Source organism: Mustela erminea, chromosome 12 (assembly GCF_009829155.1).
Source record: "Mustela erminea isolate mMusErm1 chromosome 12, mMusErm1.Pri, whole genome shotgun sequence".
Classification (NCBI taxonomy): domain Eukaryota; kingdom Metazoa; phylum Chordata; class Mammalia; order Carnivora; family Mustelidae; genus Mustela; species Mustela erminea.
The window spans coordinates 20,335,261-20,345,989 of record NC_045625.1 but is presented as its reverse complement, the minus strand read 5'-3'; the positions used below and the strand labels follow the sequence as shown (position 1 = coordinate 20,345,989).

Genomic DNA, 10,729 nt, shown 5'->3' with positions numbered 1-10,729 from the left:
TCTGGAGAACCATCCACGTGTGCTTGGATGTATTTCACTGTTTTTGGATGGAATGTTCTGAGTGTCTGTTAGGTTTGTCTGATGTGTCATTCAAAACCACTGCTTCCTTGTTAATATTCTGTCCGGATGATCTGTCCATAGATGTAAATGGGGTGTTTAAGACCACTACTACTGTCAACTTCCTGATGTCTGATAATAGTTTCTCTATGTATTCAGGTTCTCCCATCGACAAGAGAACTTAGTTATTACCTTTCCTCTTTTGGATAGTTCTCTTTTATCATTATGCAGTGTCCTTCTTGGTCTGTTGTTACAGTCTTTGTTTTTTAAAGTCTATTTTGTCTGATATAAATATTGCTACCCCCGCTTTCTTCTTTCTTTTGCTTGGTAAATGCTTTTACATCCATTTTCTTGCAACCTGCATGTGTCTTTAGGTCTGCAGTGAGTGTCCTACAGGAAACATGTAGATGGGTCTCACTTTTTTATCCATTCAGTCACCCTATGTATTATTTTAGAGAGTGAGTGATCGGGGAGAGGCAGAGACAGAATCTCAAGCAGACCCCGTGTTGAACAGAGCCTGACCAGGGCTTGATATCATGGCCCTAAGATCATGACCAGAGCTGAAATGAAGAGTAGGACACTCAACCAACTGAGCTAACCAGGTGGCCCACACCCTATGTCTTTAGAGCATTTTATCCATTTATATTTAAAGTAACTATTATTGTGTATTATTGCCATTATGTCATTTAAGATTTCAGAGAGTGCATGAGAGACTCCTCAAGCAGACTCCCCACTAAACATGGAGCCCAATGTGGGGCTTTATCCCAGGACACCAAGATCATGACCTGAGCCAAAACCAAGAGCTGGTCACTTAACTGAGTCACCCAGCTTCCCCAGTTTTATGGTTCTTTTTGCAGTTCTTAACTGTTCCTCATTTCTTGCTCTCTTACTTTGTGGTTTGATGATGGCTTTCTTTAGTGTTCTGCTTGGATTCCTTTATTTCTCATCTTTAACTTGGAGTAGGAGGATCCTGAGCTCACCTCGTCATCCCATGGACATACCAAGGTAACAGCCACAGTTAGTGAAACTAACTCTGAAAATCACCAGAAGATGGGCAGAGCAGACTTCATGATTGGGAAGGGCAGGGGGTGTGGAGGTGCAGTTAGGAACCAAACCCCTAGTGAGACTAACCCAAAATGGGAGAGATACCACAAGCATGGAGAATCAAGAGGATCAGACCCTCCTGACTGCCCGAAGTAGGCTGTATTGGTGTAAACTTCCCTCTTAAAACTGCAAGAGGGAAGCAAGAGGATCAGACCCCACACCAGGCCTGGTGGCTCAGTTGGTTAAATAGCTGCCTTCAGTTCAGGTCATGATCCCAGGGTTCTGGGATGGAGCCCCGCATCGGGCTCCCTGCTGAGGGGGGAGCCCGCTTCTCCCTCCGCCTGCTGTGTGCTTGTGCACACACTCTCTCTGACAAATAATATATTTTAAAAAAAGCTTGTAAGCCATTAGGGAGCTTGGGACATTGAGCATTAACTCATTTTCCTGGGTGGCGCCACACCAGTAAATAGCCCATTTTTCTTCACGGTGGAAGCTCTTGGTCAGTTTTTACTGGCAGGCAGCATAAGCGGTGGATGAACTCAGGTTTGGTTACACATTTGGAAACCACAACGGGTTCTGTCCCTACAGACACTTCTGCTTGTGGTTTGGTGGCTGCAGATCTGGGGCAAAGCGCAGAAGTGCGGACCCCGCTCCTCCAGAGGCGGGGCTGAGGTGCGCTCCGCAGACCCGTGTCCAGGACCTCCGGCGTTTGGGGCTGGCTTTGGGGGAAACAAGGCACAGGGCGTCCTTTGTCCAAGAAAACCTCTCTGGTAAGTCACCACAGGTGTGATGACCCAAACTTTCATTTGTTATAAACTCCTTCGGGGTGGTTTTGGTTTGGGGGAACATCTTCTGATTGTATAAGAGACTAGCCTTTTGAGAGGTTACCCTGGTTTCTGGTTGGGTTCTGTCCCGTGTTCACCACGGGGAACTGATTTCATTATCCCTTGTGGTCCTCTGCATTGCACATTACAAAACTGGGCTCCATCTAGCTATGAACCCCTGAAGAGGAAAAATCATTTTACAACAGGGCATAGCCACAGTATGGTCTAGAATCAGGAGGACGCTGGCCAGAAAGTGGATCCTTAAATTACCACACTGCCTTACCATTAGATTTGTTTTATAAGAGGAAAGAAAAGGAGATAATACCCTATGTCAGTTTTTTTAATTCTTTATTTGAATTCAATTTAGTTAACATAGAATGTATTATTAGTTTCAAGGGTAGAGTTCAAGAATTCATCATTTGCATACAACACCCAGTGAGAGAGAAGCTTATGCAGGCTCCAAGCCCAGTGTGGAGGCCAACGTAGGCTCTATCCCACCACCCTGAGATCATGACCTGAGCCAAGATCAAGAGTGGTTTGCTTAATGGACAGGCACCCCACATGCAGGGTTTTTAAAGGGTGAAAGTTCAGGGTAAGGGTCTCTGGGCCTTAGATCATGCTGATTAGGGATCAGGATACCTGCAGTACTTCCTTTTCTCATCTTGTCCCTTCTGGTGACGTCCCGTCTGGCTTCGGCATGACTGGACTGAGGTGGTGCTTCAGCTTCAGCCTGGCCCTGCCAGACGTTCTCAGCAGATTACATTAGCAATGTCCTCTCTAGAGGACAGACAGAAGTTCTTTATTCTGTGACTATTACTATTCTGCAAAAAAAATTTTTTTTCTCCCAAACATGGCACATTGTGTTTTTTTCCCAGCAGAACAGCATTTCACAAACTTTTGGGGAAGCTACTTTGTTATTTCCCGAGACAATTTTCCAGTTTTCTTTAACAGTATCTAAGGGCTTTGGGACTCTGGTCAGAGGGTGCTAAGAGCCATACATTTAAGTTGTGGGGGTTTATGGCGACTTTAATGTCCTCTCCACAAGAATCAGTGAACCAAAGGCTAGATTTTGTTTGCATTTATTTTGTGGGTGTGCAGGTGTTATAGGATTTTTCTCTATTTCTAGAAGGTATTACTAAACTTTTTAAGAAGAGCTCTGTTTAATTGGTTTAAAGGCAAATGTATGTAAGAATTGAGCATTCCATAACTCAGATAAATGTTTTTCAAGTCCATGTGATCTGGAGAAATATTCAATATTAAAGCTACTTTGACATTGGTTTAATTAAAATACATGACTTTAAAATTATCAGGATTAAAATTCAAATTTATTTCACAAGCTTAACTAAGAATATGTATTTTTAAAAAACATACATAGGGGGCGCCTGGGTGGCTCAGTGGGTTAAGCTGCTGCCTTCGGCTTAGGTCATGATCTCAGGGTCCTGGGATAGAGTCCCGCATTGGGCTCTCTGCTCAGCAGGGAGCCTGCTTCCTCCTCTCTCTCTCTGCCTGCCTCTCTGCCTACTTGTGATCTCTCTCTGTCAAATAAATAAATAAAATCTTAAAAAAAAAAAACATACATAGTTTGAGAGACTGACCAACATAAACATTTTTATGGGTAATCTAAGCATAGTTAAGAAAAGTAAATTTTAAGAATTTTTAGATAGGTTACCAAAGATTTTACAAGCTACAACTTTGAAGTTTTGGTAGGTTCAGTGATAAACCAAGTTAAATTAATTGTATCTCTAATTTCTGATCAATAATGAATCAAATACTAAATATAGGTTTATCTGCGCTTGGTTTCCTATTACAGAGAAACTAAAGCTATTTGGGTCTGTTAAATGTATTTTGTGCTTTTATTAAGCTACTATAAAAACATTTCTAGAAATTGACAAATTTGTTTCATAATCTAAATTCTGCTGTAACAGTTCAATTGCTTATTACATTTTCACTAGAAACTAAGGTTTCTAAGAATTCAGAATTCTAATAAGTATAATCAAAACTCCTGGAACTAAGGGAAATGACTCTATGCAAAGAAAGTAAGATGTGGTTTTGTTAAAAAAAAAAAAACAAAAAACACGAGGGATAGAAATACATTTTTGTCAAGGAAAAAGCAATCCTAAAAACAGATCAGTTAAAGAAATGTGGGACAAAATCTAAACGTAAAAAAGTTATAGAAAGTTTTTGGAAAAGAATTGAGTCCTCAGAAGATGGAGTTGAATGAATTTTAGTATCAAAATATACAGCAATAGAAAACTAGAATTGGGTTTTTGTTAAAATGACAAAGTTCTTAGATGATGGGCCTACTCTTGACAACTTATAAACCAAGGTTTTTATGTGCTCCAAAAAAGTCATGTTTTTTCTTGATCAGGTCTTGCGTTACTTCAGTTTAATCTTACTTTTGACAAACTTCCCAAAATTCAGATTCTAAATGAAGTCTTGGGTAGGCTTACTCGGTATGTCAAATTACAAGGGAGGCCTTGTCAAGTAAGTGATGATAAATCCTCTTAGGTTAGGTTGTGTGGGTGAATGCTAGAACTGCTCCAGAAATTATAGGAAATCCCTAAGTTTTGACAGGTCCTAGTATAAGGTCATGATCTGTCCTTGTCATTGAAATGTTGTGGGTCACAGAAACATTCCTTGTCAACTGCATTATGAACGCTCCCTAGTGCTTGAACGGTGACCCTCTGAATGGTCTTCATGGTCACCATTTTACTCTGATCCTCTTACAACTGTCTAAGCTTCAAGGAGATCCATGGAAAGGACTTTGGACACATACAGGTTTCTGATCCCTTTAAGATCCTAAAACTAAATTTCTAGAACTAGTAGGAAAACCTCATTTAAACAGAACGAGAATTAACAGGGGGCCAGAGAAATTGAGGAAGATTATAGTTTTTAGGACTCTTACTTAAAACCTTATTGTTTCTAAGGTTTGCTCTCCCACATTTAAGGAAGCTTTTCCTCTTAACCTTCTAGGACTTACACAAATTTGGTAAAAGTTTCCTTCGTAAACTAATATGAAACCTTTCTCCCTGCCTGATCCCTCCAGAATTCAGAAACTCTCCCTGAGTCTCCTTTGATAGCATTTGTTATTTTCACAAGTTCAGTAAGACTCTGTTTCCTTGTAACAGGAAACCACTGGTTCTGTTACCAAAGCTTTGACTGGAAGGTCATATTTGAGCGAGACAAGCATAGAGTCAGACATGACCAGACAGCTTAAGGAACTAGGGTTGACATTATGGAGCCAAGGAAGCCCATTGGAAATAACTATCAACCTGCTACCTTGTTGACAGGGCCCCTGGAAGTCTTACCTGGTGAGTCAAAAAGTCCCTTCCTGGCAGTCTCAAGCCCCAGGATATTGGGGGGATCCTAAGAGATTAAATAACCAAATCTATAGCTATTACAGGTAAAATCGGAGGGCACGTGTCTTGAGAGACTTTTAGAAAGTTCAGTCTAAAATTCCTTGCACAAAGTTCCAGCAAAGAAGATTTTTAAAAAGCTTATATGGTCAGTCAGTACTCCTGTTGCACTTACATAATTTGGCCCAGACATTAAAACTGGGCTTCTTTTGACAACAAGTTAGTCTTAATTGGGCTGAGGGTAATTCTGGAAATCCTGTTTTAATAACCTACCTTTGTGGATGTTAAATTCTGATTCTCATTGCCTTTGAATGTTTGCCTCTAAAACTGGGCTGGATCCTAAATTCTTCTAGGTTCCTTGAGCATCTGACTAGGACTCTCAAAGGTTTCCAATTTTCTCCTACTTGACTTGGACTCCCCCGCCCTCTTCCCGGAAGCCCTATAAACCAGAGCTAGACAATTTCAGGTAAATGTCAGAGACATTGCCGCAACAGCCCACGCTTAGACCATCTTTGTGCCGGTTGCTGTATGGGCCACTAGGACCACCGGCGGCATTCGGATTGAAGACTGGGGAAGATCTGTCAGCTTGCCACTGTCTGCCCTCACTCCAGCTAAAGATGCTTCACACCTGACATCTAGAAATTTCTCCCTGGCAGCCCTTGGCACTCAGGTACTGGGTTAACAATCAGTTCTAACCAATCACATATTTTTCCTTTGTTTCCATAGAAATGCCTCTTATTGTGGGACTGCTTGTAGAATACAGGCCTAACTCCGAGAGCCCACCTCTGTTTAACTGAACTTGTTCTCAAGACTGGCTTTGTCATGAGACATGAAACAGACTTCTTCCCGAAGGTCCAGAACAGTTAAACTCTGGCTAGGAGGGATTAACGTTGATCCGTACTGTTCGTCTGAGGGGGGGGAAAAAATCTGGGTCACAAGGTAGGTCCTTCCCGTCACTTCTCAGCACTTCTCCATGTCTCCCCTTCCATAGTTGGAAACACAAGAGGGATCTACTTATTAAGGAACTTGGTTGGCCCTTTCTGTTCGCAGTTCCAGTGGAATTAGAGGGCTAGTCCCTGACGAAACTTCTTATTGAACAACCAGGGAATCAACTCCGAATGGGGATTCCTTGCCTCGTTATCGAGAGGAGAAATCTTGATCTTCATTTTTACCCTGGTGGGGAATAAGGGCTCATGAACACATGATCAAAAATCTTTTTATGCCCTTAGGCACGTTGGCCCATGAACCTGCTCAAGCATGAGCTGCCCCAAAAAAACCATTCAATTTGATGCCTGCGCCCAGGGTAGTGCTGGACCAGAGAAAGACCTCAGGTTAGATTTTGGCAGAACAAGGAGAGGGCCATGCCAGGTAATTAGCTTCCTGCCGCATTCACATTAATTCTCCCGCCTAAGCGGACCAGTCCCCCAGAGAAGAATAGAGAACAAGCCCGTTGCAGCGACAGATTCCTGCTCAAGTCCCTGGAGCAAGATGGGGGCAGGTTATCTAGGCTTTGGGGATTAACCAAAATGAGCTTCTCCGTTGGCCTATTCTTTTTGTGACTTACCTGCTCCTGAAATTAGGCAAAATCAGGAATTGAAGCACCACAGTTAGGCCAGACACCGAACCAGGCTTACAGTCAGGACCAAAACCATTTCTTTCCTCCAGTCTGGGCCTCAGCAGCTCTTCCGCAGAAAGGAGCTAGACTGGTCCTTCTTCCCGCCTGTCCCCGCCCCGTCCCTCCTCACTGAGAAATGGGAGGGAAGCCCTGCAGTCCCCACCACGAAGACCTGTCCCTCTACCTGCCTGGGAACGGAGTCACGGAGACAAGTTTGCAGGTCTTTTTTTTTTTTTAATTTTTTTTTTTTAATTTATTTGACAGAGAGAGAGATCACAAGTAGGCAGAGAGGCAGGCAGAGAGAGAGGAGGAAACAGGCTCCCTGCTGAGCAGAGAGTCCAATACGGGGCTTGATCCCAGGACCCTGAGATCATGACCTGAGCCGAAAGCAGCGGCTTAACCCACTGAGCCACGCAGGCGCCCCCATTTTTTTTTTTTTTAGTTTTTTAATTTATTTTTATTTTTATTTATTTATTTTTTTTTAAGGTTTACAGATCTTTGAAAATAGTAACAAAGTTGCCTGCCAAACAGCCTGTAGGATGCTGTTCTGCCTGACCTAAGAAATGTCAGGTGCTGTGTTTGCAAGAAGAAGCTTTGAGTTTTACCAAGTCCCAGGAACTTCCGCCTTTGTAGTCCGGAGCCAGACTCACTAACGTAGGCACCTGAGCTGTGGTGCGGCACCAGCCGCTGAAGCCGAAGAATGGACTGCCAGAGGGGACTGGAGGCACCAGATGGGACAAGATAATCCAGAAAGGAATCCTACCCTGACCCAGTCCCTAATCAGCCATCAGTGGGACTCAAGACCCTGCAGCTCTCACTCTGAATTTTCACCCTTTAAAATCCCCTGCTTTATAAGCCATTGGGGAGTTGGGAACTTTCTCCTGGGCCGGGCCACACCAATAAAAAGCCTGTCTTCACTGTAGAAGCTTGGTGTCCATTTTTCTTGGCTTATGGTGCATCCAGTGCACAAATGCCCCTGGTTTGGTTACAGGCTTAGTTCTGGAAGAGCCAGGAGGCCACGGAGCCTTCCTCCTTAAAGACACCTGGCAAGGTAGCAGTTTAAAGAGCATGGCGGGAGGAATTTAATCTCCGAGCACACTGGAGGGGGAAGGGAGACTTCTTTAAGGATAAAAGAGCTGGTAGAGACTTAGCTAGTCCTCAAAAGGCAGACACCTGTGGGAGCCACAGCCACCAGCTGGCACTGTGTGCCCGCACACACCCTGCAAGCAGCCCCAGCAAGGACAGGCACCCTCCAAAGGGACTCCTGCCCTGAGCGATGAACCATACACCAGAGCACCTGTAGTCCCTGCAGACAAGCCTTAAGCTGGCAGAGAGACGAGGGCAGGCATCTGGCCTGATCGCTGGCCTGAGAACCTCTCTGGGGCAGCACAGGGAGCGGGCCCAGCAGATAGGTGGGATGTAATTATTTGCAGTTTAAATAGATATAATTTGCAGTTTAAATACAAAATATAGGGGCACCTGGGTGGCTCCATATGTTAAGGCTCTGCCTTCGGCTCAGGTCATGATCCCAGGATTGAGGACTGAGTCCTACAAGAGGCTCCCTGCTCAGCAGGGAGCCTGCTTCTCCCTCTTCCTCTGCTGCTCCTCCTGCTTGTGCACACTTGCGCTCTCTGAAATGAATAAAAGTCCTTTCTTAAAAAATAAATACAATAGTGAAACTTGGCTTACATTTAGGCACCTGTAAAAGAAAAAAAGAAAAAAAAATCACTCAAAACACAAATGTAACTTGGTAAGACCGGTTTTCAACAATCATGCTGAACTTAAGAGGCAAAAATAAACTTACAGTAATCTAACAGTTCTGTAGTAAAGTACTCGGAGAACAGACATCCTGCGTAATACATAAAACAGGACACATACGACTACTTCTTTAACACTTCAAAGCTTTTTTCTGAACAGTAAGAAATAATTACTAATTTGAATTGAGAGAGTATCCTGATTTCCTATTTGATCCAGATGTTCAACTTAATAAAGTAGAAGTTATCTATAGAAAGGGAATTTCATACCAAAAAAATGACAAATTTGAGAGCATATATTAGCTTTAAAGGTCTTTTATAAGACTGAAATGCTCTGGGGCTCCTGTGGTTCAGTTTGTTAAGCGACTGCCTTCAGCTCAGGTCATGATCTCAGCCTGGGATCCAGCCCCACACTGGGCTCTCTACTCTCTTACCCTCTCTCAAGTATAGGTAAAATCTTTAAGAAAAAAAAAAAAAGACTGAAATGTTCTAATGAACCAAATGTTAATTTCAGTATATGGGGAAAAACAAACAGTAATACCATTGAACAGATGCAATTGTTAGATGCTGCTTTACGCATCAATCCTTACACAAACCAGATGAAGCAGGTGAGGAGGAAACGAGCCCAGAGAAGATTAAAAAAAAAAAGAAAAGAAAACTGGCTCAACATCACACACTTAAACTCTCGGAGGAATTCAAACCCAGGCCGTCTTGTTCTGAGTCTGTGGCATTAACTGCTATGCTTGGCCCCTCCCTTCATGGAAAAGTTGAAATTAACAGACTAGAAAAAGCTGAACAAATAAAACCAGAAACTGGCTCTCTGCAAAGACCAGTAAAGTATATAAATCCCTGGTAAGTTCTGATAAAGGAAAATTTCACCCTTTGACATTTACAGGCGCTGCTTCTGGGCTCCCGGAGAAACTATACCTTAACATTTACCAAGGTCAAAGTGAGTCGGCAAAACCTCAGAGCAGGGGCTCTATTTCTGCCCTGAGGACACACTGTACATCTGCTTCCTTAAAAAGAACATCCTAAACAAAGACAAAAACAAACAAACCTTGTCCCATAAGATTAAAGCCATATAGGGGGTGCCTGGGTGGCTCAGTGGGTTAAGCCTCTGCCTTCAGCTCAAGTCATGATCTCAGGCTCCTGGGATCGAGGCCCAAATCAGGCTGCCTGAGCAGGAAGCCTGCTCTCCCCCTGCCTCTCTCTGCCTACTTCTGATCTCTCTCTCTATCAAATAAATGAATAAAATCTTAAAAAAAAAATTAAGGCCATATAGCCTTGCACATACTAAAAACATAAAATAAATCCTGTAATGTTCTGGAATATTCTTTGTCATAATGATTTGTGACTCTTTATGTAAAAAAGATATATAACCCTGCAACAATGTTGCTTCCCTAGAGCATTCTCTTTGTGAAGACTATGTAATCTGGGCAGCTGTCCTAACTTCGGCTTGAATAAAACTCCTTTCCTCTTTAAAATAAAAATTTTTTTAAAGATTTATTCATTTTACACTGATAGACTGATTCAGATAGCATGAGAGTAAAAATGAGACTAAGAAAGGCAGCATACCTAATAACATAATTAGACATGATGACAAAATACATGAGAGTATGAAGGATAACTCTATTGGTAATATGCTTGAATACCTAAATGAATTTTGCTTTCTTCCAAAAGCCTGAGTGTCCAACATGGATGCCATCTACTAGGCAAGATATGTATGGTATATTGTGGTAACAACCTTCAAATTCCAGTGGATCGGGTCTTTCGTTTCCCTGAAGAATGGGTGGCCCACAGCACCTCATAGGGTCCTGTCCAATGAAATGGGAGTTGGTCCTTCAAGTGGTTCGTTTTCCAGGTCTCTAATAACAAACACCACGTTCCCAGGATTCAGGTAGTACAAGGCACATCTGCTGTTAACAGGCACCCACCAGGGGCACCTGGGTGGCTCGGTGGGTTAAGCCTCTGCCTTCAGCTTAGTCCTGGGATCAGGCCCCACATCAGGCTCTCTGCTCGGCAGGGAGCCTGTTTCCCCCTCTCTCTCTCTGCCTGCTTCTCTGCCTACTTGTGATCTCT

At 43.0% G+C, this 10,729-nt stretch overlaps 1 long non-coding RNA gene across 3 annotated transcripts; it reads left to right on the top strand.

Annotated features, from left to right (window-relative positions):
• Positions 1–1,756: 1,756 nt before the first annotated feature.
• Positions 1,757–9,754, top strand: LOC116571087. 3 transcript variants are annotated; one of them, XR_004277704.1, is made up of 4 exons: positions 1,757–1,871; positions 5,822–5,951; positions 6,511–6,649; positions 9,546–9,754. It is a non-coding gene; the product is annotated as an uncharacterized LOC116571087 (long non-coding RNA). The 3 variants fall into 3 exon arrangements; XR_004277705.1 differs by lacking the exon at positions 9,546–9,754 and adding an exon at positions 6,947–7,095; XR_004277703.1 differs by lacking the exon at positions 9,546–9,754 and having other exon boundaries at positions 6,511–7,095.
• Positions 9,755–10,729: the final 975 nt, after the last annotated feature.